General features: G+C 38.5%; 1 long non-coding RNA gene across 1 annotated transcript in view; it reads right to left on the bottom strand.

Annotated features, from left to right (window-relative positions):
• The window catches only part of LOC105545843, a 39,464-nt gene extending 29,028 nt beyond the window's left edge, over positions 1–10,436 (bottom strand). The window contains exon 1 of the long non-coding RNA XR_001007001.1: positions 10,126–10,436. This is a non-coding gene — a long non-coding RNA (uncharacterized LOC105545843). The remainder of the gene's footprint in view (positions 1–10,125) is intronic.
• Between the last annotated feature and the right edge of the window lie 17,026 nt (positions 10,437–27,462).

Here is a 27,462-nt window from a genome sequence, read left to right as displayed (position 1 = left end):
ACATGTTGAACAAATATGAGTAGTTTCTTATTTAATCCTATAGCAGTTCCTCATACATTTATTGTAAACAATTAAAAATACAGTGATTGGCCAGACCCGGTGGCTCACACCTGTAATCCCAGCACTTTGGGAGGCCGAGGTGGGCGGATCACGAGGTCAGGAGATCGAGACCATCCTGGCGAACATGGTGAAACCCCGTCTTTACTAAAAATACAAAAAACCAGCCAGGCGAGGTGGCGGCGCCTGTAGTCCCAGCTACTCGGGAGACTGAGGCAGGAGAATGGTGTAAACCCGGGAGGCGGAGCTTGCAGTGAGCTGAGATCGCACCACTGCACTCCAGCCTGGGCGACAGAGCGAGACTCTGTCTCAAAAACACACAAACAAACAAACAAACAAAAAAAAAACAGTGATATGGTTTGGCTCTGGGTTCTTACCTAAATGTCATCTCAAATTGTAATCCCCATGTGTCAAGGGAAGGAAGTGATTGCATCATGAGGATGGTTTCCCCCATGCTGTTCTCATGATAGTGGGTGAGTTCTCATGAGATCTGGTGGTTTTATAAATGGCAGTTTTCCTGCACTCACACGTCTCTCTCCTGCCACCACGTGAAGAAAGTCCTTGCTTCCCCTTCGCCTTCCGCCATGAGTGTAAGTTTCCTGAGGTCTCCCCAGCCATGTGGACCTGTGAGTCAATTAAGCCTCTTTCCTTCATAAATTACCCAGTCTCAGGTAGTATTTTTACAGCAGTGTGAAAACGGACTAATAGACATAGATTTAAAAACATAAAGCAGAATACATATAGAAGCATATAATCAATGTCACCCAAAATAACCACCTTTTGAGGCTAAACTAGGTGCAAGCACATTGAGAATCATTCTATTTTCTCAATGACTTTAAACTTTTATGAAGTCTCTTTATCCCTAGTTGTACATTTTATCTTAAAGACTAATTTGTCAGATATTTTTCTGGTCACAAAATCTCTTTGGTATAGCTTGCATGGTCTAATTTTTTCAGTCTTTCTCTGTCTCTGTTTTAAGTGAATCTCCTATAAATATAATTTTATTTTAATCCAAAGAGATGCTTATTTCTGTTTTAATTGTTAGATTCAGTCTCCTTATACGTAATGCAATTCTTAATATATTTGGGCTGTCAGCTTAATCTGCTTTTGTTTTTCTGTTTGTCTTGTCTGTTTTGTCTTTTCTTATTCCAAATTAGAAAATGTTTATTTACATATTTTCCCTATGAATTAGGAAATTATAAATAATATTACTCTTTCTAAGTGATTATCATAAAGATAGCAATATGGATAATTGAAATATTAACGATTGCATTAATTGTGGCTTTTCTTCTTTTCCAGGAAAAGGCACAAATCTTAGAATTGTTTAACTTCATTTATGCACTTTTTGAATTAAATGCCATTTTGCCATGCATGTTAATTCTGTTTATGTGTGCATTAAATTTTTCACGTGATAATTTGTATTTGTGTTATTGTTTTGTGTGGTCATTATTCATTCTGCATATTCATCCTTTTTGATGATTTAATTCCGTCTTGGCTTTTTGTTATTGTTGTTTTGGGGTGTATGTGTGTGTTTGTGTGTGTGTATGTTTGCGTGTGCGTGTGTGTGTGTTTTGGCCAATATTTGGGATTATTTCATTCTTCCCGAATAACAACCCTTGATATTTTCTTTAATGTGGGTCTTCTGGTAACAAAGACAGTTTCTCTTTGTCTGAAAAGTCTATTTCACTATCATTTTTAAAGGATATTTTTGCTGAGATACTTTCAATGATTTTGGTTGAGAAGTCACCTGTCAGTCTACACATTTTTTCCCTCTAATTGGGAAGATAACAATGAATTTTAAAGAGCTAGACTTTAGTTCTGGAGGGACATGGCTGAGAATCCTGGCTCTGCTATAACTAGTGACTGCCTCAAGCTTTTACATCTGTGAAATGGGTATAACAGTATCTCCCTTGCTGTGATTTTGTAAAGATTGGAGATAAATTATAACTATTTTTTAGACATCTGGCCTAATGGGCACTTAAAATAATAACAATATTATTATAAATGTTAATTACTTTTTTATAAATCCTTCTTGTTCAGAAAAACAAACTTCTGTATAGCCCCTGCACGTAACAGCAAATGGACCAAATTTGATACTGTAAAAATGATCAGATAGGATATTTTACAAATTATTCTTACTACCAAATTCTTTTCATTCAAGTCTTGCTAATCCCTTCTTCTTCAATCTTTATCTCTACCATGAAAGCTGTGCTCCTACTAATACATAAAGGGCAGAGTGTGGGCACCAGAGCACATGCAGGTTCACATGAGCGTAGGAAGGTCACCAAGAAGGGGAAGTCCACACACAACCTGATTTGGTTGCAAGACAAATTTTCTGTCAGAAACTCATTAATAGGCTGAGTGCGGTGGCTCACGCCTGTAATCTCAGCACTTTGGGAGGCTGAGGCAGGTGGATCATCTGAGGTAAGGAGTTCGAAACCAGCCTGGCCAACATGGTGAAACCCCATCTCTACTAAAAATACAAATATTAGCTGGGCATGGTGGCAGGTGCCTTTAGTCCCAGCTACTTGGGAGGCTGAGCCAGAATTGCTTGAACCCGTGAGGCAGAGGTAGCAGTGAGCTGAGATCACGCCATTGCATTCCAGCCTAGGCAACAAGAGTGAAACTCTGTCTCAAAAACAAAAACAAAAAATAGGAAACTCATTAATGCTGGCTCAGAAGTTCTGACACCATTACCCTTGTTTTTATAGGTTCTTACAGTAGAGATAAGTTTGCAAAGGCCAGTGTTCGCATATTTTTCTAACAATTAATTCCTTTCCTCATATCAGATGTGATCTCAATTGTTTCATAATGCCACACATTTTATTAGCTTTGTCTCTCATACAGCGGTTACTTATTTGTTTTTTAGAAAGGCTGAACAAAACTGAAGTTTAATTCCTTCCCACATGCCCTGCAAGAGAGTCACCATTCTTACTGAAGCTGAGAAGGAAGTTCAAGAATGAGGAGGAAAACTATCTCTGATCTTCTCCAAAGACGATAATTTATCTATGGCTGTCTCTTCTCTTGTCTTTACCTTTATTAAACACACACGCACAGCACATGCACACATGCACACACACATACACACACACTGTTTCTTTCAATCGATCATTCAAATGGTTTTGCCGTTTCCTTGGTTTCCTTGAAGATTCCATGTTGGTTTTACTGGTTCTTTCAATGTCTCCTGTGATTTCCTTTGAACTAATTTCTCTATTTCTAATTGCTTTCTTTACTCTACTCACTGTTACTCTTTTGTTCTATTTTCTAAAATTCTCACTCCAGAACACATGTATGGTGATGTGTCTTCTACACATCGTTTCCGCGCCTGTGCCAGGATCTGTAGACCTTGTTTTCATTGTGGTTCAACTCGAAATGTTTCTCATTTGTATTATAGTTTCTTGTTTTACATAAATCCGAAATCTATGAAGATTTGGTTTGCTTTTAATATTTTTCTGGTTTAAAAATGTGTTTTCAGCACTTTGGGAGGTTTGAGGCAGGGGGGTCACTTGAGCCCAGGAGTTTGAGACCAGCTTGGGCAATACACCAAAACACTATCTCTACAAAAAATACAGAATTAGTCGGGTGTGATGACATGGCCCTGTAATCCCAGCCACTTGGGAGGCTGAGGTGGGAGGATCACCTGAGCCCAGGAGGTGGAGGCTGCAATGAGCGAATGTTGTGCCACTGCACTCCAGCCTGGGTGACAGAGTGAGACCCTGTCTCAAAAACAAAAACCAAAAAACTAAAAACGTCTTCATAGAGGGGAACAACACACTCTGGCCTACTAAAGGGTGAAGGATGGGAGGAGGGAGGGAGTCGGGAAAAACAGCTAATGGCTGCTAGGCTTAATACCTGTGTGATTATAAAATAGTCTATACAACAAACCCCCATGATACAAGTTTACTTATATAATAAACCTGCACATGCACCCCTGAACTTAAAATAAAAGTTAGATAAATAAATAAATAAAAAGAATCTATATGGATGAAATCAACTGCTCAAAAAAGTGTTTCGTTTTAAATTAATTGTTTAAAGATTTTTTATATCATTAGAAATATTTTGTGTTTAGAGGAAATGCATATTCTTTCGTTTAAATAAGTCCTTTAGTTAAAATTTGCTCCTCTATTGCTTTTCCTCCTCATTTATATCTGTTTGGCACATCAGCTTCCAAGTAAGGTATGATAAACCTTCTTACTCCTAAAATTATTTGTTAAATTCACCTTATATTTCTGACAGTACATACAGCAACTTACATTTAAATTGTGTTCTTAGTTACTTCCAATTTTAGATTTCTCACAAACTCGTAGGTTGTTTCTTATGTCATTATTTAGTATTCTATTTGTATCCAGAACATTTTTGCCTAGAATACTATTTCTCTGACATTTAATAAAACCTTACCAGGTTTTCCCTGGTTGGCATTTATTGTACATACTTTTTCCATTAGTTTTCTTGTATTCTGTCTATATCATTGTATTTTTTTCTTCAACGTTTATTTTAAGTTCTGGGGTACATGTGCAGGATGTGCAGGTTTGCTACATGGGTAAACGTGTGTCGTGGTGGTTTGCTGCCCAGATCATTCCATCACCAAGGTATTACGCCCAGCATCCGCTCACTATTCTTCCTGATGCTCCCCCTCCCGCTACTCTCCCCCTCCAACAAGACCCGGTATGTGTTGTTATTCCTCATGTGTCTATGTGTTCTCATCTTTTCAGCTCCCACTTTTAAGTGAGAACGTGCGGTGTTTGGTTTTCTGTTTCTGCGTTAGTTTGCTGAGGATAATGGCTTCCAGCTCCATCCATGTCCCTGAAAAGGACATATATAATTTTATCTTTAAGTGACTTTTGTAGTATGCTTGATTTTTTTAAAATCTAAATATTAGGGCACTGTAACGTAATTTCAAATTATATGTACTTAACCACCATAAACAAAATATCCAATGCCAAATTGTTAGAATTATATATTATTATTACTTGGAATTTTAGCATCATTTGATTTTTAATATTTTTAAATTTAATCATCATTAAATTTATCATAATTTTTATTATTTTCACACACACACACACACACACATATATATATGACATAGTCTCGCTCTGTCGCCCAGGCTGGAGTGCAGTGGTGAGATCTCGGTTCACTGCAACCTCAGCATCTTGGATTGAAGCAATTCTCCTGCCTCATCCTCCCAAGTAGCTGGCACATGCCACCATGCCTGGCTAATTTTTTGTATTTTTATTGAGACAGGGTTTCACCATGCTGGCCAGGCTGGTCTTGAACTCCTGACCTCGTGATTTGCCTGCCTCGGCCTCCCAAAGTGCTGGGATTAAGGCGTGAGCCACTGCGCCTGGCCACTATTTTGTATTTTTAAAGTTTGCTTGAATTTACTCACCAAGTGCTATCTAGACACGGGCTTAGAAAACTTCTGCTTGGGGTTTTGATGTAAATTCTTGAATCTGAAGGTGCATTTCACAAAAATGAACTTAAGATGATGCTTAGATTCATCTCTTCAAATGCTGCTCCTCTTCATTCTTCTCTCATCTTATGGAACACCTGCCTATTTTATCCTTCATGTCTCTTATCTTCTGTAGAATATTTTTCAGGGCTTTGTCTCTCTGTGTTCTGGGCAAGTTCCTCAAATCTATGTTCCAGTTTGTTAGTTCTGTTTTCTCCTAAGTCCTTGCTCTTTGAAGAGGAAAAACACATCTCTATGTCTATCTATGTATACCCCGTACCTGTATCCACCTGCACCTACTCCTGCATCTAAATGTGGATAGTCACATAGAAGCACATATATGTGTATGCAGTCATTCCCCCTTATCTGCAGAGGATACAGTGCAAGACCCTCAGTGTATGTGTGAAACTGCAGATAGTGTAAACCTTACGTAGATTATGTTTTTTCCTATCCATATAGAACTGTGATAAAGTTTAATTTATAAATTAGGAAGTTGTTTATGGTGGTTTTTGTCTGTGATTCCAGTGCTTTGGGAGGCAGAGGCAAGAAGATTGCTTAAGGCCAGGAGTTCAAGACCAGCCTGGGCAACATAGTAGGACCCTATCTCTACAAAAAATTTAAATCATAAAAGTATAAATTAAGCACAATAACAGACTAACAATAATAATTAATAGTAAAGTAGAACAATTATAACAATATACTGTAACACAAGTTTTATGAATGTGGTTTCTCTCTATCTCAAAATACCTTACTATTTTTGAACTTTGGTAATTAAAACCAGTGTAAGTTAAACCCCAAATAAGGGTGCACTACTGTGTACATATAGGAATAATTAAACAAGTTTAAAATAACATCATTACTAGCAATAATTGCAGTGGTTAACACACAGCTCGGGACTCACACTGTCTGAGCCCTTCGATAAATGTAATAGTGGCATTATTATTATCTAAAATTTTCTAGGGCCAATTATGTGTCTTGCATACATTAGGCAAGACACTCCTTGATTTCCTTGCAAAACAATTCTGAGGGCAATGCCACTGTAGCACTTATTTTAGAAGGGAGAAAACTGAAGTGCAAAGGATCTGTAATTCAGCCCAGCTCACCCAGGCAGCAAAAGACAGGGCTGAAATGTGAACTGGGCACGGGCAGAATGCACAGCCTGCCATGCCAGAGTCCTGCACCCAGTAGATCATCAGGGAAGCTGGCTTGACTAATGAAACAATGAATGAATCATTGCTAGTCACATCTGCCATTTCCTGGGAACCTGCAGTCAAGAACTTGCAGGACTTCAGGGGAGCCGTGACACACTCACAATACTGATAGGCAGGTTGGATCGTTCTGTCTTATGAAGATAAAAAAATGGAGGCCTTGGAGGGGTGGAAAGACCTTGGCCACAGCCAGGTATCAGTAGAAGCAGATTTTGGAGCCCAGATTTTCCTGAAGGAGGCAGAAGAGAGAAATCATTTCTGTGATTGTCACCCTTCTTGGCCACACCCCAGCTGAGTTGCTTCTGGAATATATAGGAAGAGCAAGGTCTATGGAAATATAACTCTGGGGAGGGGGCGCAGGCTGTGTCCACAGCAGCGACATCATGAGAGGGATACACTAATAGCAACAGCACAGATTACAGAGGTGTGTGGAGGAGACAATCACCTGTGAGCAGACCTCAATGGAATGTGCTCAAAACAGGCTTAGAGTGTTAAGCCATTTTTACGTTACTAAAAAGGAATGTCTGAGACTGGCTAATTTATAACGAAAAGATGTTTATTTGCCTCACAGTTTTGCAGGCTGTACACAAAGCATAGTGCCCGTATTTGCTTCTGGTGAGGGCCTCAGGAAGCTTACAATCATGGTGGAAGGCTAAGGGGAGCCAGTGCGTCACATGGGGAGGGTGGGAGCAAGAGAGAGAAGGAGCGAGACAGTGAGAGAGTGAGAGGAGACCAGGCTTTTTTCAACAATCAGCTCTTCTGTGAACTCACTCATCTCCAAAGGAACGGCGCCAAGCCATTCATGAGGGATCTGCCGCCATGATTCAAACACCTCCCTCCAGACCCCACCTCCAACATTGGGGATCACATTTCAACATGAGACTTGGGGGGAAAAGTGTTCAAACTATAATTACCCAGGATGGCATAGGCTATGCCTTCCTTGCCAGGGTTGAGGTGTCAAAGAGGAAACAGGGAAAACACAGGAGTGGTGTCCAATGGCTGGGTCTACAATGTGTTTGTGCAGGGGTAAAGGACAAGGGTGGGCAGGAGGGGCAAGATGTAGGGAAAGAGATGCAGAAAAGCCCTTTCTCCCATCAGAACCTCTCTGGGAAAAAAAATAATGCATTGATCCTGAGATTCCCATTTCTGTGCTTTGTGTGTGTGTGTGTGTGTGTGTGTGTGTGTGTGTGTGTGTGGTCTTCTCATATCGCCTTTGATTTCTCTTTGCAGAGGAAAACTGAAGTCTAATGGTGCAAACACACTGGGCTTTGCAGAGTTTTAAAGAATAATGATGTTGATGAATCTCTTGTTAGTCCAACATTATCTTCGTTCAGATTTCAAGTCATGAGGCGCTTATCCCAGGGGCCCAACCCAAACAAAAGAAAAGCTTCACAATTAAAGTCTTATTAAGAGAAATCAAAACAGGCCAATGAGTTTTTTTTTCTTTAGACCCTTGAAAGTGAAAGACCGACAATGCACTCTGAAACCGTGATCCCTCTGCTTGCATAATTTTCAAAAGCATAGTCACCCCATCTGCAATGATACTTAATCTGCAAACCGTTAAGTATGTATCTCATTTTGTTCCATAATAAGAAACCAAAGACATACTTAAAGTTGCTTGGAAATAAGGATAAGTACTTCAGGAGCCCTAAGTGGACAGAGATAAATAGAGTTGATATTTCTCACACTTCTTGCCAAAGAAGAATAAAGAATGTATAGCATATCAAAGACAACCATTGATATAGCAGTTCTTCAAGGGCTAAAAAGCATTACTTTAATCCATATGTAATGAGTCTTTTCTCTGTGTCAAGTGCTGTTTTAAGGTCTGAGATACAGAGGGGGCACAGTCTCGGTCCCCTTTAAGACTAGCGTCACACAGCAGACATGCACCCTCTGCACAATGGGGGCCTAGTGGATGAGTCTCTGTTTAATGGAACAGAGTATTTCTTTCTCATTGAATTGATGCCTGTATTAGCTCCTTTTGCTGCTGCAACAAATTACCACTAGCATAGTCTTACAACAGCACTCATGTATTATCCTCCAGTTCAGAAATCTAAAATGGGTCTTACTGGGTTTGCAGGTGAAGTGTCATTACAGATGGGGTGACTATGCTTTTTAAAATTATGCAAGCAGAGAGAGCACCATTTCAGAGTGTATTGTCAGTCTGTTCAATTTCAAGGGTCTAAAGAAAAATCCTCAATGGCCTATTCTGATTTCTCTTAATAAGACTTTATCTACAAAGCTTTTCTTTTGTCTAGGTTGGGCCCCTGGGACATGTGCCTCATGATTTGAAATCTGAACAAAGATAATTTTGGACTAGCAAGAGAATCATCAACATCATTATCCCTTGAAGGTATCTTCAAGGTTCAATTTCTTCTGAGGCTCTCAGGTATAATCCATCTCGTGACCATTTTCCTTTTCCGGAAGCTTCCAGTGTTCCTTTGCTCATGGCCACATCAGTCCTATCTCTGCTGCCTTCATCACAGCTCCTTTTACTCTGACCCTCCTGCCTCCTTCTAATAGGACATGTGTGATTCCCATGGGTCCACCAGAATAGTCCAGGACAAGCTCCCAGTCTCTCCATTAGCTTAACCTTTATCTCAGTCACATCTTCACAGTCTCTTTTGCCATGTAAGGTAGCCTATTCATAGGTTCCAAAGATTAGAAAGCCTTTGAAATGTTTGGAGAACAATTATTTTGCCTATGTATTTGGGACATCTTTGAGGGAATCAATTATTCTGCCTATCACAGTGATCAATATTTAAATACCAGAACATTTACCATTTATACTTTTGGTTAAAATATGGGCTTCAGTTAATAATAATAACTACACCATACTAATAATATACCATACTAACATATAGTAATTATTGCTAATACTAATACCAATGTATAATACTATACATATGTATAATATATATTATAATATATATTGTTATACATACTAATGTATAATAATTATTAGTAGCACTTATAGTAATGAATAATGTATATCACACATACTATGCATATGTATAACACTATACTAATGTATAATACTATACTAATATGTAATAATTAATAATAATATACTATCCTAATGTAAGATGTCAATGATAGGGGCACTGGGTATCCCCATTGGATTTACAGGAACTTTGTACTATCTTTGCAGTAATTCTGTAAAGCCAAAAATAAAAGTATTAAAAATGATATTTCCTGCTGCCTTGAAAATGTGGGAAATCAATTAACAGTGGGGTATGCCAGCATGGAAACAGTTGACTGTATGAGACTTTATTGGGACACACCCCTTTCCGTTAATTGAAGTCCCTAAAATGAACTGCTTCATTCATTGATGCCATTTCTCTGGTGGCTTATGGAATTTGAGATTGTGATTCTTGAATAAAGTAATTGAACAGACAATTATGTAATTACCTCTGTGCTCTGCACCATGGAGAAAGAGGTCCGTAAGTTCCCAGTGTGTCCTTGAAGGGGAATCTTGCCTCTTCTCAGGCTCAGGTCGGTCCCTCAGAGTCCCTCCAAGTCAAATGGAGAATCAATGACTGATGTGCAGGCAGGTGAAACTTCTTCTTCTCACTGTACTTTACAGATTATAGTAATTTCAAGCTCTATTAAATGAGGATGCATCTTTGCTGGTTGATGTCCCTATTTTTCTGGTTAAGTGCATTTGTTTCCAGGAGCTGATGTGCTAAGTGAATTTTTGCCTAAGATCTAGACAAGTCATCCCAGTTATTGTGTGGGAGGGAAGGGGAAAAGGAGGTGGGTTGTTAAAAGCTGGTGAAAAATATGCCTGTGGCTAAGAATAATGTAAATCTTGGTATTATAACTTTAAGCCAGGTGCTGAGCCATTACAGTATTCAATTATTTTGATGCTTCAAGGCAAATGTTTCCAGGTCTGAAATTCTAGTCTACTTGACCTTCAACAAATGATGTTGTGCTTTCATGGAAAGATGCCCATTTATGAAGGGAAGAATTCATGTCATTCAGCCTGTTCCTGACTGCCATCGGCACCTCCATTAATACACCTGTTACTAATATAAGGTAGTCACATTTAATGTTTTATAAAGGAGAAAGGGTCTACAGCCTTCTGGGGACATATTGCGAGGTCAGGGAAGGCCACATCAGGAGAAAATTAGCCTTTCTTCCTATTCTGTTTTGAACTAGGAATCTTGGAACTGTAACCAAATTCTGTCATTTTGCTTACATTTATTCTTGCACATAGTTACTTCTTAGCTAAGTTAACCTTGTCTCTTAACCTTCCTTGATGAAAATTAAGAAGCTAGGACAGAGGATCTGATGATTGGAAAGCCATATGTAATTTTCTAGGTTACATATAAAGTATCTGCCTTACAATAATAACTATCATTTGCTAAACACCTTTCACGGGCAAGATACTGTACCACATACTTTTCATATAGTATGCCAATGACTTCTCATCAAAATCCTTTGATGATATTAACCCTCATTTATCTTGTGAAGCAGTCAGCAAACCACAGTCCTGAGGTCAAGTCTGACCCACAGCTTGTTTTTGTAAATGAAGATTCATTGTAACACAACTGTGCTCATTAATTTCTGTATGCTGTATGGCTATTTTCCCACGAAAAGAAAAGACTTCTGTAATTCAGTGGCTGCAGTTCTGTCCTGGTAGCCAGAAATGTTGCAAATATTTCAAAGTCTGACCTTTTACAGAAAAGAGCTTGCCAACTCCGATCTAGTACCATGTCTTAAGAAATACATGAAGACCAATTCATTTAATCCTCCCTCATAACTTGGCAAGCACATATTACTATTTTCCCAGTCTTGCAGATAAGAAAATGAAAGATACAAGGAGTTAACTTGCACAAAGTCAAAGAGCTTGCAAATAGTAGAGACAGCAATCAAATCCAGCCCTCTACTCCATAGCTGGTTATCTTTATACCACAGAATGTGACAATCACCTGCACTCAACGGCACAATCTCTTTTACTACTACCAAACTTCTTTATCAAATGTATGTGTTTATTCTTTCCAAAAGAGATCTAATGTGTGTGCAAAACCATCAGTCCATAGGAATTCAATATATTTGGACCTATATCAGCCTACAGACACATGCTTTGTAACATGAGGACATTATAACCTTAAAACTTCTGTTTCTGTCATTTTTATTCCTCTGAATAGTTTCTTTCCTAATTTGTTTCCCACACTTACTCATTTAATAAACTTTGAAATCAACTCACTAATACTCATGCTTAATGAGAATAGCACAGGCTCCCCCAGGCTCCAAAGAGTTACATTAGTTAGTTTCCTTTTAAAGACGTATTTCCAATAATTTTATTCTAGAGGGTAGTAGGATGTGTTTCCAATAGAAGAAAGCTTCTGGCTATCTGGAAGTGTCACAAGTGAGCTATGTGTTGTGGTACTTAAAAGCAGGGTTGGGGCTTGGCCGCTGGGGTTTGAATTCATGCTTCATTACTTAATGACCCCGTGATTTAAGAAAGTTAGTTAATTTCTCTGAGCCTCATTTTCTTTGTCTGAAACGAGCACCGTCAAATGCTAGATAATAATGCCTGATACATATTAAGAACCATGTATGAGCCCGTTAATATGTGTGGGAGATAGAACTGTGCTTAAACATATTATTGCATCCCTTGACTCCATAAACTACAAGGATTATCAGTCTCTTCAGGGCACCTGAACATCGTAATTATGAACATGTTTCTTAATTTGTAGATAAACATAAGACCTGCTTATGTTTGTAAGCGTGTGGTGTGTGTGGTGGTGAAATTTGTAGATAAACATAAGACCTGCTTATGTTTGTAAGCGTGTGGTGTGTGTGGTGGTGAAATTTGTAGATAAACATAATACCTGCTGCAGTCTGTAGAGCTATTTGCTCCTACATTTAATGACCCAAACGGACATGTTCTTGGATGTCCCACGTCTGCTGTGTTTGTGTTATTTTCCAGAGTTTCCTCATTGCCCATTGTCATTTCATGTATACTTTGCTCTGTTTCATTTTGTAACTTGCTATTTCTGATCTGCTGTGGGTTTGTAAACCAGAAAACCAAATTCAGAAGATTCATGTGCAGAACAAGTGGTTAGTTTTTCATGGATGAGCTTTCGAGTTTGCATGAGGTATTTTCATTTCGAATTTTCCTCCATTGTACTGGATAGTTGGGGGACCACAGGTTTCCTGGGCTGGTAAAGACATTTAGCACCCCCCAAAACCTGGGCAGCCAAAAGAGAACACTGACTCATTTGACCCTGAATCTCCAGGTGATGGAGAACATTCTTCACGCTTGCATCTTTTCACGGTAGCGCACTCAGGCTCCCCCAGAGTGTATGGGCCCGACGCTATCCAGGAAAACCCACGACTGCCAACCCTCATTCCAGCCAGGGAAATTGTGCTGGATTCTTTGTGAACCAGCACATTTCATTTACGACACCCAGTGATTAATCTCACCACCTCACTATGAGTACCATCATTGCCAAATTACAGCATACTTGGAGTCCTAATTATATTCATTGATTCAATTTTAGTGTGACTGAGTTATTGACATGGATGTGAATTAACTTATTTGTCTGCAGCCAAAGGCCAGTAATAGAATTTAGAGAGAAATTATGTCTAGATAACACTCAGCATGGGTAAGAGTGCCTGATTTCGGAGACTTAACACAACAAGGAGAGGTTTCCCGGGGCTTGCCAGTGGGCAGAGGTTCTCTGGCATGTTATCCTTAGCTATCATCAGCCCCTTGGATGCACTAAAAATCAGGGTAGTAGAAAACTGCAGAGGACGTAAGAAACAAAGCATTTGAATATTTTTGCATGGGTAGAACTACTTAGAATTCTAGGAAAGGAATCTATTTTATATCAACAAAATCAAACACTTGCTTTATTCCTCAGGCCAAGGTTCCATATGTTAAATATGACAAAATACAACTGGTTCAAACATCATACTAAGTGAAATACACCAATCACAAAAGACAAATATTGTATAATTCTTCTTATATGAGGTACATATAATGGTCAAATCCATAGAGACAAAAAGGAGAATGGTGCTTGCTGGGGGAAGGGGAGATAGGAATAGCGTTTGGTTTTGCAAGATGAAAATAGTTCTGGAGATCAATTACACAACAGTGTGAATGCACTGTACACTTAGCAATGATTAACAGAGTAAATTTTTGGCCAAGCACGGTGGCTCACTTCTGTAATCCCAGCACTTTCGGCGGCTGAGGCAGGCGGATCACGAGGTCAGGAGATCAAGACCATCCGGGCTAACATGGTGAAACCCCATTTCTAATAGAAATATAAAAAATTAGCCAGGCATGGTGGCAGGTGTCTGTAGTCCCAGCTACTTAGGAGGCTGAGGCAGGAGAATGGTGTGAACCCAGGAGGTGGAGCATGCAGTGAGCCGAGATCGCACCACTGCACTCCAGCCTGGGTGACAAAGCGAGACTCCGTCTCAAAAAAAAAAAAAAGTAAATTTTTATGTTATGTATATTTTACCACAATTTAAGAAATCCCAGAAAGTTTAGTGACTTAAAAGACGAAACCAACCAACCAAATATGAAAACACTAACTGATTCAGAAAAAAAATCTGAAGTCATTAGATGCATTTAGCAGGGATTATTTCATGTAGAGAATTAAAGGTTGATTCAACCAGGGAAGGACTGAGCAGGCAGTCAGAAAGGCTGATGGAAATCTTGCGAATTATGTTCGCACCCAAGTGGCTGATGCCCAGCAGGAAGTCAGGAAACTGTGGCACCACCTCATGCTCACCATCCAGCAATGCCCACATGCACTTCTGCACCTGCCACTGGAGACCAATGCCTTCCCTGCTTTTTACCTTTTAAACCTCACGCACCTGACGTTCACTTGCAGACACAAATTAGAACTCTACTAGCAAGGCAGCCTAGATCATCTTTAGATAGAGTTTTAGAAGCACAATCTCCACTGGAATTTTTTTTTTTTTTTTTTAAGAGACAGAGTTTTGCTCTTTTGCCCAGGCTGGCATGCAATAGCTTGGTCTCAGTTCACTGCAACTTCTGCCTCCAGGTTCGAGGGATACTTCTGCCTCAGTTTCCCTAGTAGCTGGGATTACATGCGCTCACCACCATGCCTGATTAGTTTTTATATTTTTAGTAGAGAAGGGGTTTCACCATGTTGGCCAGGCTGGTCTCGAACTCCTGGCCTCAGGTGATCCGCCCGCCTCAGCCTCCCAAAATGTTGGGATTACAAGAGTAAGCCACTGCATCCGGCCTTCCACTGGAATATTAAAAAGTCAAAACTAAGAAACAAACCCACGTTTTTTGAAATTACCACCATATTTGGAGAAAATATAGCAGGTGAGGTAAGAGAAGAAGGAAAATGAGGTGGAGACAGGCACTACACCATGGACATTAAGCTCTGACCATGTTCCATAAAGAACATCAAACTGGTAATGCAAAGATGATTTTTAGGAAATAGAGTAGACTATGAAAAAATAAGAATTTATTTTAATGAGTGTTGAAGATCATACAATTAGCACAGAAAACTGTGATTTCAGAGATGTTATTGATGATGGTGGCTAAATTTGGTAGTACTGAGTTCATGTATCTTTCACAGACAACAACGTATTTTATTCCAGGGCCCAGGAAGGAAACAAATAAGCTTCCTCTCCCACCAACAAAAGAAATATAAAAGAAGATTTCCAAAGTTTGGGCAACCACAACACTGGTGACTCACAGGTATTTGCATATACTTTTCTATTACATCTTGTTTGTTAACAGAAAAAGTGGCAAATAAATTGTGGACAAGTATTTTTTAACAGCTTTATTGAATTATGATAAACATACAATAAGCTGTGCACATTGAAAGTGTGCAATTTCATAAGTTTTGCTATACGTATGCACCTGTGAAAAACTCCCTTCAATCAAGACAATGAGCCCATCCATCTTCTCAAAAAGAATTTTCTTTTGAGATGCAGTTTTTCTCTTGTTGCCCAGGCTGGGGTGCAATGGTGCAATTTCAGCTCACTGCAACCTCTGCCTCCTGGGTTCAAGCGATTCTCCTGCCTCAGCCTCTCTAGCAGCTGAGATTACAGGCATGCACCACTACATCTGTCTAATTTTTGTATTTTTAGTAGAGACTGGTCAGAAAGATTTTTCACCTTGATTTGTAATCCCTCCCTCACACCCTTCTATACCACCCTCCTCAGACAACCCCTCCTCTGCCTCCTGTGACTATAAATGAAGTTGCATTTTTCTCAAACATCATTTAAGGAAATAATAGAATCTGTATAATTTTTTTGGTCTGGATTTTTCTTTTTTTTTTTTAGACAGGATCTTGCTGTGCTGCCCAGGCTGGAGTGCAGTGGTGCAATCATAGCTCACTGCAATCTTGAACTCCTGGGCTCAAGTGATCCACCCACCTCAGCCTCCCGAGTAGCTAGGACTGCAGGTATGTGCCACCACAGCTGTCTAATTTTAATTTTTTTTAATTTATTTTTTGTGGAGACAAGGTCTCACTATGCTGCTGAGGCTGGTCTCAAACTCCTAGCCTCAAGCCATCCTCCTGCCTTGACTTCCCAAAGCCCTGGGATTACAAGGGTGAACCACCACACCCAGCCTGGATTCTTTTACTCAGCATGGCTATTTCACACTTCAGCTATTTTGTAATATTTAATAATGTTTTGTTTCTTTTTATTATTGATTAGTATTCATTGTATGAAGATACCACTCTCTGTACATCCGTTAACCTGTTAAGGGACACTTGGTTGGCTTCCAATTTGGGGCTATTCACAAATAAGGCTTCAGTGAAAATCCATGTGCCAGCTTCTATGGATATGTCTTTTCATTTATTTTGGGCGAATACCTAGGATGGTTGCATCATATGATAGGCATATGTTTAACTCAAAGAAATTGCCAAAGTACTTGTATTCCAAAGTCGTTGTGGAGTATTTCTTTCACATTCCTGCCATTAGTCTTTTCATTTTTATTTTTGTTTTTATTTTTTTTGAGATGGAGTCTCACTCTATGGCCCAGGGTGAAGTACAGTGGCACGACCTGGGCTCACTGCAACTTCCATCTCCTGGATTCAAGTGATTCTCCTGCCTCAACTTCCCGAGTAGCTGAAATTGCAGGCGCTCTCCACAATGCCCGGCTAATTTTTATATGTTTAGTAGAGACAGGGTTTCACCATGTTGGCCAGGCTGGTCTCGAACTCCTGACATTAGGTGATCCGCCCGCCTGGGTCTCCCAAAGTGTTGGGATTACAGGCGTGAGCCACCATGCCTGGCCCCATTCGTCTTTTTAACTTTAGCTATTTAAATAGATGTGTAGTAATCTCTCTCTGTGGTTCTAATTTTCATTTTTCTAATGGCTAATGGTATGGAATACCTATTTGTGTGTCTGCTTTCCATATATCTATGTTGGTGAAGCACCTGTTCAAATCTTCCTCCCATTTTTCACTCATGTCATTTTTTTCTTCTTGAATTTTGAGAGTTCTTAATATTCTAGATACAAACTTCTTTTCAAATTTATGATTGCAAATGTTTTCACCCAGTCTGTGGCTTGCATTTTTATTCTCTTTAGTTGTGATTTATACAAAAAGCGTGTTATGATTTTGATTAGTACTAATTTTGTTCTTTTTTTTCAATATTGTTGTGGCTATGCTAGGTCTTTTGCCTTTCCATATAAATTTTGAAATCAGTTTGTCAATGTCTATTTAAAATGTCTTCATGGATTTTGATTGGGACTTCATTGAATCATAAATTGATTTGGGAAAAACCAACATGTTAACAATATTGAGAGTTCTCACCTATGAACATGATGTATCTCTTTCTTTATAATTTTCCCAGCAAAGTCTTATCGTTTTCAGGGTAGGTCTTTCCCATTTTTATTATTTATCCCTAAGTATTTTATATTTTTTATGCATTATACATGGAATTTCAATTTGGATGTCTGATTGTTCTTTGAAAGTATGTAGTATCTTTGAATTTCAATGTGGATATCTGACTGTTCTTTGAAAGGATTTTTGTAGTTTGATTTTGCTGAATCTTGTGCTTGGACCCTGCAAGTGTTCTAAGCAGTTCCGGTCGGTTTACGATACAGTTGATTGGATTTCCTACACGGACTTTTTCCACTCTCTATATGGTGTATAAAGAAAGGCAGTTTTCCTAATCCCATTCTAGCTGGGTGCCTTTTATTTCTTTTAATTGCTTTATTGCACTTTTTAGAACTTCCAGTACAGGCAGGGCACGGTGGCTCACGCCTGTAATCCCAGCACTTTGGGAGGTCGAGGCGGGCGGATCACGAGGTCAGGAGATGGAGACCATCCTGGCTAACATGGTGAAACCCCGTCTCTACTAAAAATACAAAAAATTAGCCGAGTGTGGCGGCGCCTGTAGTCCCAGCTACTCAGGAGGCTGAGGCAGGAGAATGGCGGGAACCCGGGAGGCGGAGCTTGCAGTGAGCTGAGATCCGGCCACTGCACTCCAGCCTGGGCGACAGAAAGACTCCATCTCAAAAAAAAAAGAAAAGAACTTCCAGTACAATGTTGAACACAAGTGATCTAAGCAGGTATTTTTGTCTTGTTCTTGATTTCATGAGGAAAGCATTCAAACTTTACCAGTAAGAACGATGCCAACTGCTGGTTTTCAGTAGATGCCTCTTACAGATTGCAATGATTTTTCTTGATGATTAGTTTGGTTAGAAGTTTATTTATTTATATTTTAATCAGGAATGAATGCTGAATTTTGCCAAATGCTTTTTAACATCTAGTGAGATTATCTTATGGCTTTGCATTTTAAGTTTGTTGATATGAAGTAAAGAATTGATGAATATATAAATTTTAAAACAACTAGACAATCCTAAGATGAACAACACCGGATCTGGAGGTATTATGATTTTTTACACTGTTAGATTCAATTTGCTGAAATTTTGTTTAGAATTGTTATATTTATGTTCATGAAGGATATCGGTCCTTAGGTTTCTTTTCTTGTAAAGTTTTGTCTGGTTTTTGTATCCTGGCCATGTAGGCCTCATAGTTTCTTTTTTCAATGTTTTGAAGTGAATTTATAAAATTAGTGTTGTGTCTTTCTTAACTACTTGGTAGAATTCAACGGTGAAACCATCTGAAACTGGAATTTTCTTTAAAGAACTTTTTAAACGAATAATGCAAATTTCCTTATTAGATATACAGCTGTTTAAGATAGCTCTTCATTCTTCACTTGAGCTTCAGTAGTTTTGTTTTTCAAGATTTTTTCTAAATATATTTTCAAATTTACTGCTACATAACTGTTCATAATATTGTTATTAGCATTTTAGCGTCTTTAGAATGTGTCATGATGCCATCTCTCTGCTCACTGGTATTATGAATTTGTGTGCCTTTTTTTTCTTGATCAGTGTGAAAGGTATTTATCAGTAGTTTTTATATTCTTTAAAAACAAGCTTTCAGATTAATTTCCCTCTTTTTTCCCTGTTTTCCATTTCATCGACATCTTCTCTGAGCTCTTCAAAAAACATATTCTTTCTTCTGCCTACTTTGAGCTTCATCCGTTTTTTCTGGTTGCTTAGGAAGGAAGCTGAAGTCATCGAGGGGCTTTTCTTCTTTTCTGATACAGGTATTTAAACATCCCCTCCCAAATTCTGGGTCATTGACATCCTGCAGTCTTTGATATTGTGTTAAGATTTTTATTCATTTCAAAATTCTTCCTAATTTTCCTTTTAATGTCTTCTTTGACCCACAGAAATCTACAACTGCATATTTAATTTCTGAAAAATTTGAAAATTTTCCTGAAATCTGTTATTGATTACAATTTTAATTCCTGTGTGGTCACAACATGTATTTTGTATTACTGAAATGTAATAAAACATAAAATAAACATAAAATAAAAATACAAGTTTCAGTCAGTAATACTGTATTATTGCACAGGATGTGGTTTAACTTGGTGATTATTCAATGTGCAGTTGAAAAAACTGTATTCTGCTCTTCTTTGGTGGATTATTCTATGAAGGTCAATTAGGTCAGGTTCATTATTAGTATTATTCAAGTATATTATATTCTCACAGATTTTTCCATTAGACCTATCAATTTTGGGGAGGAATACTGAAATCTCTGATTATAATTGCAGGTTTGTCTGCTTCTAGCAGTTCTATCAGCTTTTGCTTCATATATTTTCAAGTTCTGTTAATAGGAGTGTAAATATTGAAGATTATTATAGCCTTTCAATATATCGACTGTTTTATCATTGTGAAATCAACTTTATCTATGACAATATTCTTTGCTCTAAAATTTACTTCATGAGATATTAATGCATCAATTTTACTTTTCCTTTGTTCAGTGTTAGCATGTTTTTTTTCCCATTATTTTAATGTTAACCTATATGTTTCTTTATACTAAAGTGGGCTTCATAGTTGAGCTTTGCTTTTATATTAAAAAAAATCTGCCTTCTTAATTGGAGTATTTATACATTTACATGTAATATAGTTACTGATATGTTTAGAATTAAGTCTATCATCTTACTATTTATATTATAGTTTCCTCAAATTTTCTTTCTTCCTCTTTTCCTCTTCTGCCTTCTTTTGGATTAATTGAATATTTTATTATTCCATTTTATATTCTATGTTTGCTGATTAAATGTTTGTTTTGTTATTATGATTCATTCTTCAGAGTTTAAATTATACAACTGTAACATCACAGTATAGTTTTTTTCAATAGATTTAAGGGGTATAAGTGCAGTTTTGTTACACAGATGTATTGCACAGTGGTGAAGTGTGGGCTTTTAGTGTAGCCATCACTTGAATAGTGTACATTATATCCATTAAGTAATTTCTCATCCCTCATTCCCCTCCCAGCCTCCCTTCCCTTTGGATTCTCTGGTATCCATTTTTCCACTCTGTATGTCCATGCACACATTTTTTAGCTCCCACCCGTAAGTGAAAACATGCTGTATTTGACTCTCCGTTTCTGAGTTATTTCATTTAATGTGATGATCTACAGTTATATCCATGGCATGGCAAAGGCAATCACAGCATACTTTAGAGTGATTTATACTACTCTGCATAAGTATAAGAAACCAAAATAGTGTACTTCTATTTCTGCTTCTAAACCTTTGGCAATTGTTGCCAAGCTTTTACATAACACTCACATTACATTGTTTTTGTATTTGTTTCAATAGTCAATTATCTTTTAAAGAGTTTTATAATAAGAAATGAGAAAAAAATCTTATGCACTTATCCATGCAATTATCATTTCTAGAATTGTTTATTTCTTTGTGGACATGGATATCTCCTTATGAAATCATTTTATTTTTGCCTAAAGGAGTTCTATTAATATTCCTTGTAGTGTGGGTCTGTCGCTGATAAATCCTTTTATCGATCTTTTGTGTAAAAAAATCTTTATTTTGCCTTTACTTTTAACATATTTTTCTGGGGATAGACAATTGTCGAATAGATGAACCTTTTTTTTTTTCAGTTTTTAAAGCATGCTATCCAACTCTCCTCTTGCTTAGCTTGTTTCTGACAAGAAATGGTTCTCATCATTATTTTGTTACTCTGTATCAAACACTTCTTTTCCTGACTGCTCTTAAGATTTTATCCCTGGGTTTGGCGGATTTGATTATGACGTGCTTTTGTGTATTTTTCTTTATGCTTCTTGGGCTTTGGGTTGGGTTTATGGAGCCTGTTGGATCTCTAGTTTTGATAAAACTAGGTGAAAAAAAAATTAGTCACTATATCCTCAAATCTTTTTTTTTCTGTCACCCCCTCTTCACCTTCTCCTTTTGGAACTTCAGTTACTCAAATATTAGGTGACTGGGATTGTTTTGCTGCTCACTGATGCTCTTCTTATTTCTCTGCTTTCTCTTTTTTTTTTCTTTGTTTCATTTTGGATAAAGTCATTCTACTGTTACAGTTTTGTGTTCACAGTTCTTATTCTGTGATGCTTAGTCTGTTGTTATGCCTACCCGGGGTATTTTCCATCTCCGACATTGTGGTTTTTATCTCTAGAAGTTTTAATTGGGAGAGATAGGATTTTCTACATGTTAAAACATTTGTATCTATTCATCACATATGTAGATATGTATATTTCAACATATATGCATGTAAGTATATATAAATGCATGTACATATACAGACAGTTTTGGACTTACAATGTTTCAACTTAGGATTTTATTTTTTAACTGAACTCTGGTGCAAAAGCAGTATTTATGCAGTAGAAGTCATACTTTGAATACTCACACAACAATACAGTTTTCCACTTTCAGTGTGGTATTCAATAAATTACATGAGATATTGAACACCATATTATAAAATAGGCTTTGTGTGAGATAACCTTGCCCAACAGAAGGCTAAAGTAAGTGTTATGAGTATGTATGAAGTAGACTAAGCTAAGCTATGATGTTCCATAGGCTGGGTGTATTAAATGCAGTTTTTGCTTATGACTCATGTTGAGTTTATCTGGACACAACTCTGTTGTAAGTTGAGGAGCATTTCTGTCTGTATGTGTGTGAGTGTGTCAGTGTTTATGTGGGGGAGAGAGGAAAAGAAAGGGGATAGCCTTCTTTACGTCTTGGAACATATGAAATGCAGTTATAATAACTTCATTCATGTATTTGTCTAATAATTCTAACGTCTGTGTCAGTTCTCTTTTGTTTGCTTCTGACTGATTGGTTTTCTTCCTTATTATGAGGCATATCTGTGTGCTTATTTCCATGCCTTAACACATTTGGATCAGATGCGAGACACTACAGTTTACCTAGTTGGGTGAGGTTATTTTTGTTTTTTGGCATTACTAGAAATAATCCTGGCTTTTGTTCTGGCATGCCATTATATTTTATGAAAATAGTTTGTCAGTTTTAGAACTTACTTTACAATGTTTTAGTTGCAACTTGAATAGTGGCCATTGTAGGTCTAATGATTCGCCCCTTCTTGAGTGAGATTCATTCCGCACTGTGTGTAATACTTGAAGCATGAGGCTTTCCATTCTTGCTGGTGAGAACAACAACTACACTTGGCCCTGAATATGGTTACCACAAATTCTTTCAAGTATTTCTTTCCTCTGGCTTCAGGGGGTTCCTCACATTCCTCTGCTGACCGGAATTCTGTTTCGTGTTAACTGAGGCTTCTCTGAAGAATGTGGGAGTTCTTTCTCTCTCTCAGAGAGCGCTGCTCTCTCTTCTTCAGTATGATGTCCTCTTGATTCTGGTCTGCTGGTCTCTCAGAGTCCTCAAATCAAAGAGCTTTCTTTTTCCCTGTACCACAGCAAGAATACTCTCTTGAGGCCGTAAACTAGAAGCATTGTAATATCCATCTAGTTTGTCTTCCATCCCTCAGGGATTAGCGTCCCTTGTTGGCTAACATTCAATGTCTTACAATCTATTGTTTCAAATATTTTTACTTCTAGGTTTTTTTTGGTCTGTATCAGGTGGATGGGTAAAAGCAGCTCTCATTACTCTATATTGGTTGGAAGTGGAAGTGTTCCTACTCTTTTTTAAAGTAAAATTTAAGTAAATAATTTTAAATGAAATTACATATACAGTTGATATAAAGAAAAAGGCACAAATCATAGGTGTAGAACTCAGCAATTTTTTAAAGTTAATATGCTTGTATAACTAACATCAAAATTAAGAATTACTATACTACTGGCCCCCCAAAAAGACCCCTTTTCAACCCGGTAAGACACCGCCACACCCAGAATTAGCTGCTATGCTGACTTTCAGTGATTATTTGGATGTGTGTTTTTTTTTTCTTTGTATGAAATGCTTGTTCCAAAATTTCCCAGCGTTTCTATTGAATCTCATCTTTTAAAAAAATATATTTATAGTGTTTCTACAGGTTGCCTTTTCCTACCAGTGTTTTTATTCCAACAGTTATACTGAGGTATTATCAACAAACAAAAACTGGTATATTTTATGTGCGCCGCGTGATATTTTGATATACATGTGCATTGTGAAATGACCATAGTCAAGCTAATTATTGGTGTTTGTTTGTTAAGTAAGACTCTCCAATTTAATGTAGCTAAATTGATTTTTTCCTTGAAGTTTTTTACTTTCCATGAACTAATTAGAAAATATTCATCTGACCCAATGTCACAAAGAGATTCTCCTATCCTCCTTTCTAGAAGGATTATCATTTTATCTGTAACTTCTAGAAGTGCAGGCAATTTAGAGTTTTGTGTATAACTTTTAGATAAGTCTCGAGATTCATTTTTTGTCTGTATGAATATTCATTTGATCCAGCACCATACATCCAAAGAATGATTCTTTCCACCACTGTACTATGGTGTCACTCTTGTCATAAATCAAGACAACCATTAACTGTAATTTTCATCTCCCCGAAACTATGAGACTGCTGAAAGCTATGTTTAGCTTTTCAGCCATTTAATGACGTTTCTCTGCAGGTTCTTTGCTTCTTTCACTGTGAAAATAAGGCATTCTCAAATGCCTTCAGTTGAGAAGACTCTCTGAGTTCATTTCTGTTTTTCCCATTTCTCTTAGACCTTAGCCTTTAAAGTTCGAGTTACCTTGATGACCATGAACTCCAATTTTTATTTCCTTGTCCTTGTGAGGCTGCTGAGAATGCTACCTGGCTTCTGTTTTATGCTAGGATTTCTCTGAGATTCCCAGTCCCCCACCCCATCACACTGAAGCTGGTAACTGCCTAAATGGATAAAGGTTGTGAAAAACAGCAGCTGACACCAACCGGGCTCCTTTATACCGAGGTCTTTGTCGCTCATGGCCTCCTCCCCTTAGGGCTCTCCAATGTCTTGAAAAAGGTAGCTTAGGCCCGGTGTGGTGGCTCACACCTGTAATCCCAGCACTTTGGGAGGCTGAGGCAGGCGAATCACGAGGTCAGGAGATAGAGACCATTCTGGCCAACATGGTGAAACCCCATCTCTACTAAAAATACAAAAACTAGCTGGGTGTGGTGGTGCATGCCTGTAGTCCCAGCTACTGGAGAGGCTGAGGCAGGAAAATCGCCTGAACCCAGGAGGCGGAGGTTGCAGTGAGCTGAGACCGCACCGCTGCACTCCAGCCTGGCAACAGAGTGAGACTCTGTCAGAAAAAAAAAGAAAAAAAAAAGCTTAAAAATATTTTGTCTGTGTGCTTTTAGTTTCTCTTGTTGGGAGATGTGGTTGGCTGCAATCTTGAAGGCATACCCTGGAGAAATTCACTTTTCATATTTTCCGTTATGTAATCTTTTACTCACTTTTATTTCATATGACATACTGCCACTATTTTTGGCTTAGACACAGTCACGAACCTCTGAATCTCCCCGAATGTAATCATGGAGCAGTGGTCTACACAACTCATGTCAGACAATGCATTTGAAGATTGAAACCAAATTCACATTTATCTGAGTACAGCTATAAAGTGAGTAGCATTAGGATACGCATCATGTCTTCCAGCATTCCCTTGGAGGTGTAGACAGTGAAACCCAATGAGTACATTTGTTAGCTCCCAAAGAAGAGTTCTTATGATTATCTGAAAGAAATCTTTGATCGGCACAGAAAATAAGCTTTAAACATGGGCTGATTGGAAGGCAGGGAATGGGCAATTCAATAGTGATTAACACAATCAAAATATTTCCTGTGACAAAATTTCTGGGGTCTAGGGAGATGTCATGTCAGTTCTCAAGGGTTTATTTCTGCCAGCTTTCAAATGGCATATGAGCCACGGTATGAAAATTGTAGAATTATATATCATGGTGCCCACATCCCATTAAAGAGTCATCTTTGAGGATCTGTGCACATGACCTCACATGTTAACGGGAGAGCAGCAATGACAGGTCCGCTTCTCTGGAGGGTGAGCAGCCCTCCATTAGGATTTGCCTGTGCCTCACATGCCGAGTCATCAGTGTTTGCCAACCACATTACACGCAGGCATCTGTTAAGTTTTCTACAGTGTCATTGTGTTTAAACTATGGGTCTTTTTCTTTTTACATATGTCCCTCGTAGATAGGCAAAAAGAAGTAACAAAAAGATCACTCATAAACCCATTATATTTTTGAATATTTGAAGTATTCCTTTCCAACATTTATTTCTATCCATGAATGATAATGCATTTTTTGCATGCATGTAATATGTTTTTCTTTGCTTATTCTTCAGTGATATATTCTCATGAAAATAAGCAAACATAAATCATACTTCCTTACTGAGGTGGAAAGGAACCAGGAAGACTACTCCTTCCTCACCTCCACCTCAGTTCTATCTCCTACTGTTTTCCTGTGACTCACGACATACCAGCTGCACAGGAACTGGTTGGTTCCCTGAGCGCACGAGGACTTTCTTTTGCTATGCATGGCTGGTTCCTCCTTTTTTTTAAGTCTCAGAGTCAATACCTCCTCTGAGAGACCTTCTCTGACTACCCCTAGAGAAAATAGGCTTTATCTTTTCTACTTCTTATCACAGCTCCTTTTTCTTTATAGAGTTACTATAGTTTGTAATTATTTAGCTTATTGACTTATTATCCACCTCTCCTACTGGAAAGCAAGTATCAGTTACTCAGAGGCGAGGTAGACATTTGTTTAAACCATTGTCTCCCAGGACCAGCTTGGGAATCTGGGAACAGGGCACAAAAAATATTTGTTAAGTGAGTGCATTAAATGAACTTGGTTTTAATAACTGTATGACAAACTATTGAATGTGCCGGGAGCGGTGCCTCATGCCTGTAATCCCAGCACTTTGAGAGACTGAGGTGGGTGGATCACTTGAGGTCAGGAGTTCAAGACCAGCCTGGCCAACATGGTGAAATTCCATCTCTACTAAAAATACAAAGTTAACCAGGTATGGTGGTGTATGCCTGTAATCCCAGCTACTCGGGAGGCTGAGGCAGGAGAATCACTTGAACTCGAAAGGCAGAGGTTGCAGTGAACTGAGATCGTGCCACTGCACTCCTGCCTGGGCAACAAGAGCAAAACTCCACCTCAAAAAAAAAAAAAAAAAAGTTCTTATTAAATCTATTGTTGGCCACTTATGCTGATGCTATTTTCTATCACTGTAAATGTAAACAGATTTCCTGGCTGGATATGAGCTGAGCCTTATTTCGGTTATGTTACAGATTTGGTAACACACACTCACTTCGCAGATTCACAGGGAGGTGGACTTAGGGGGATATTGTGAAATGCTGGCCCAAGGCATAAAGGGGCTGTAGATCCCCTGGAACTACAGAAAAACTGGACCTAGGATATAAAATCTCAAGACGTCTCAGAGAACTGTAAGGTGATTAAGGTGATACCCATAAGCCCCTTTAGGGGTTCTGGGAAATGTATGGGTGGACCAACCTACACAAGACTAAACTTGTGCTCATTAAATGCATGGCATCTAAGAGCATCTCTCTGCAACAGTGACCCCGTTTGTAGTAGGCCTTTCTTTTTAGTTCAGCTAAAAGCCAGGTTCTTCTCACACGGCCGTGAAAGATTAGGCTTGCAGACACCTTGAAAGGTGAGAAAAATAAAATGGATTGGGCAAAAAGAAAAAATAAAAAAGGAAAACAGGAACTCTCAGCAAAGCGAGAGTTCTGCTAGCCAGTTGCCTGCCTCACAGACGGAATCCCCAGTTTCACCCCAGAACAGGAGAGGCCAGGCTCCTCCCTCCTGCAAAGGACGCGAACTTCCCGAGCCCGCACCCCAGCGCGCGGCCTCCCCGTGTTCAGGCCGGACCGAGGTTCTTTCGGGGAGCCCTTTCTACTTGGCTGTCTCACGTTCATCCTCACCAGCTAGCGAAATACAAAATACACACAGTACAGAGCAAACTGTGAGACGAGTATCGTGAATAAACCCCTGTGCAGACATCTCTT

This window comes from Mandrillus leucophaeus, unplaced genomic scaffold (assembly GCF_000951045.1).
Source record: "Mandrillus leucophaeus isolate KB7577 unplaced genomic scaffold, Mleu.le_1.0 Scaffold34, whole genome shotgun sequence".
NCBI classification, from domain to species: domain Eukaryota; kingdom Metazoa; phylum Chordata; class Mammalia; order Primates; family Cercopithecidae; genus Mandrillus; species Mandrillus leucophaeus.
Note: the sequence above shows the minus strand (reverse complement) of the source record. Positions and strands in the feature narration are given on the sequence as shown.